Raw genomic sequence first — 3526 nt, 5'->3', positions numbered from 1 at the left:
CAGCGACTTGCTCAAGATTTTGCGTGGTAATCCTCAGAAAATCTGTGTTGACCTGAAAGAGGGTGAAATAAGAGAAGAGTGAGAGAAAAAAAGAGAAGAACTATTTCTGTCTGTAATGTATGTCTGGAAAAAAAAAATTAAATCAAAGTCCTTAATGGCGGTACAAATGTACAGATCTTACACTGCCATCCTAAAAGCAGCCGCCTAAAATAGGTTTACAGTGTTACCATATAAAGAGTAAAAAGTGTGAACGGTTTCTGGTGGACTCTAATGGTTCCCTGTGGGATCTAATGGTCGCAGGTGGGTTCTATAGTCACCGGTAAACTTTGCCATCGCTGATGTACTCTAAAACAGCGTTTCTCAACCTTTTTTCCATCATGGCACCCTTTAAAAGTATGCAAAATTTCAAGGCACCCCAATTTGCAATGTATTAAAAACAAATACTATGCATTAATCAGCAAACACACACAATGTGTGTGTAGTAGGGCTGGGAACAGACGGGTTTTAAATAAATAAATATATAAACAGTCCATTGGCGCCACCTGCTGGAATCCTGTGTAATGGCTAGTAGGAAATAAATTAAGGAAGAATCGATCTGCAGAGATTTATTTTTTATTATTATTAGATATATATATATATTTTTTCTTTTATGTACATTAGTGGAATACCAATAGGGTAAGTGGGTTTTAAAAGAATTTTCTAATAATAAAAACTTAATTTCTGGCGCCATATCAGGCCAGCACCTAATAAGGGTTCACTTCCGGTATGGGGAAACAAAGGGGGCAGTTGTTGTTTGGCGTGCATGCTGGCGCTGTTGTGGGACCGGCTCGGTTGGTGTGTCGTCGCTGTGGCGGGAGCTGAGTCTGGTAGGTTTTAATGATTAATTCAGCGCATGTCTTTTTACTTGGTATGCGTAAAGTCAAGCTTAGATTAAATATATATTTTTTTTAATTATTTAGGAGGTAGATCATAGATGCAGCAGTAAGCCGTGTTAGGAATCCAACACGGGTTTTCCTTCTGCTCGGTTGTTTGGTGGTGCAGTGGTCCAGTGGTGGAGGGCCATCTAATTAAATAGAGCTTTAGGCTTCACTGCCAAAGTATAGTAAGTATGGTTGTTTAATTGGGGGTTGTGTAGTGTAATGTATCTCCTGGTCCTAGAATGTGTTTATTGATTATTATTAACAATTATTATTTATATAATGGTGTTAATATTGAACTATATGCTTTAATTTTAGCACAGACTGAGTATTGTCCAGCCTTCCTTCTCCACTTGTGTTGGAGTGTAGCATTCTACAATTTAGGTGGGTGTTTTTTTTTTAATCATTTCATGACTCTGAGGGTTTCCTATAGCTAGGCTATCCTAGTGATTGAGTAGATTGATTAATGGGTATATTTGAATTTGTACTGAAAATAAAGTAGTATAAGGGATGTACTTTTATTGTATTAAAATCTTAAGAACTGTGCTGTTCATAACTGGGGGGTAATTTTGCTATTCTTTAAACTGCATTTGCTATGTTTTGAGTATTGAGGAATAAAAGTGTTGTGTTGTCTGTTGCAGTGGAACTGGGCCTTGTTGCCTGTGAGCCACTGTTTTCCTCCTACCACGTTTTTATTTAATGAACACTGTGCAATATCTCTGAGCCATCTTGTTTAGTTGATTGTGTACTGACCATTCAGCAGTTCTTTGTGAGCTCAGTATTTTTATTTGTGTTTACTGTGTTTTAGATAGACACGGTTTCTAATATCCTCTACTGGGCCTTAGGTATGTAACTAATAGTGGTATTGGATACTGACTCATGGTGTTTTGTTAATTTGGTGTACACCTGTAGCATCTTTTATTTGATGTCAAAACTAGTTTTGTTTGTAGAGTGATTTATTTTGTTTGTGGTTGTTTTGGTTGCTAGTGTGCGTCATAACACAGATTTCTTTATTTATTTATTTATTATTTTTTTCATTTGAGGTGAATGATTTGTTTTCAATAACTGAAGTGTTGCAGGTGTTACACTCTTTTGTTTATTTTCTTTTTGTTGTCAGGGTCAGTAATAACATTATTCCCTCCATTTTTGGAGTTTTTGGTTGATGTAACCATAATTGCTGTTATTAGCTAACTGAAAGGGCCTTAAAGTATTTTATGCTTGTGTCCTGCTGATTTTATACAATAAATGATATATTTTTGTTAATCAGCCTTGATTCTCATTTATTTGAGGCAACCTTTGGGGATCCCTTACCCTGTATGATAAATTAGGGTGGCGTAGTCTAAATTGATTGGTTGTTGGTCTGGTTCCCTACATTTAGTGGGAGCGACCCCACCAAATAGTGGCGCAGTCGGCAGGATCTTAAGTTAAGGCTGTTTAACAAAGGTTTGGTCAGTTACACATGATGGCTCAGTGTTTGGGTTAGTAAGTGGAGGAGTTGGAGGAAAAACAGTGGTCACAGGTGAAGAGAGGTGCTGACACCAGGAGAAGAGCTTCAGCATCTTGGAGAAGACCAGGCATCTCTGGGAACGACTAGTTAATAGCTTTAGAATTTCTTTTTTTTGTATTTTTTTAGTTTTCTTTGTATCCTCTCATTTGTTTTCAGGTTATAGATATACATATATATATATATTTTTTTTTAGCTGTCATAATGGCTGATGAAAACCTTGCTGATCAGATGAAGGCACTTACTGATTTAGTTCAACAACTTAGAGCTGAAAATAGTAGACTTAGAGAGGAGGTAACTCAGCGATCTACCGCTGTAGGAACAGATAATGCGGCTGCAAATAACTCTATACAGTCCTCTAATCCCAGTTCTGTTCAAGGTAATGTCTCAGTTTCAAATGGGGTAGTTGAACGTTACGTATATATGCCAAGGGATAGAAAATGTCCGAGGTTTTCAGGGAACCCTAAGGTAGATTCTGTTACAGTGGAGGAGTGGGTGGAAGAGGTTAAAAGATATTTAGCAGTGCGTCCTGGGTCTAGGGGTGAGCAGGCCTTAGTGGTATTGGATTTGCTGGACGGGGAGGCAAAGGCAGAAGTGAAGTTTCGTTCGGCTGTAGAGAGAGAGGAACCAGAGAGAATATTTAGTATTTTAAGTAGTGTATATGGGTGTTCACAAACCTGTATTAGCCTACAGACTCAGTTCTTTCAGCGGCGACAACGCGAGGGGGAGTCCTTAAGGGTTTATTCCCATGCATTAATGACTTTGATGGAGGCCGTAAAACGGCGGGATCCTTTTTGTTTTGCTAACTCAGATCTTACCCTACGTGATCAATTTATTGAATGTGTACGTGATTGTTTATTACGCAGAGAACTCCGGCGTCAGGTTCGGGTAGATCCTGAAGTAACTTTTTTAAGTATTCGCAGTGAAGCAATTCGCTGGGCTGAGGAGGGAGAGTCCCTCGGTAACCGTTCCCGTGCCAATTCATGCCGTACCTATCCAGTAGCTGGGTGTGAGGGGGAAGTGAATGTTGTCTTTGCTAACCGCACTGATGAATTGGGGGATTTAAAGGAGAGCCTTCGGAAACAGCAAGTGCAACTAGATGCGA

At 39.0% G+C, this 3526-nt stretch overlaps 1 long non-coding RNA gene across 1 annotated transcript; it reads left to right on the top strand.

The window, feature by feature from the left end:
- Positions 1-783: 783 nt before the first annotated feature.
- Positions 784-3265, top strand: LOC125787684 (uncharacterized). The gene is made up of 3 exons (XR_007429475.1): positions 784-866; positions 960-1301; positions 1559-3265. It is a non-coding gene; the product is annotated as an uncharacterized LOC125787684 (long non-coding RNA).
- The last annotated feature ends 261 nt before the right edge of the window (positions 3266-3526 follow it).

The sequence above is a fragment of the Astyanax mexicanus genome, chromosome 25 (genome assembly GCF_023375975.1).
Source record: "Astyanax mexicanus isolate ESR-SI-001 chromosome 25, AstMex3_surface, whole genome shotgun sequence".
In the NCBI taxonomy this organism is placed as follows: Eukaryota; Metazoa; Chordata; class Actinopteri; order Characiformes; family Acestrorhamphidae; genus Astyanax; species Astyanax mexicanus.
This window is presented reverse-complemented; position numbering and strand designations above follow the sequence as displayed.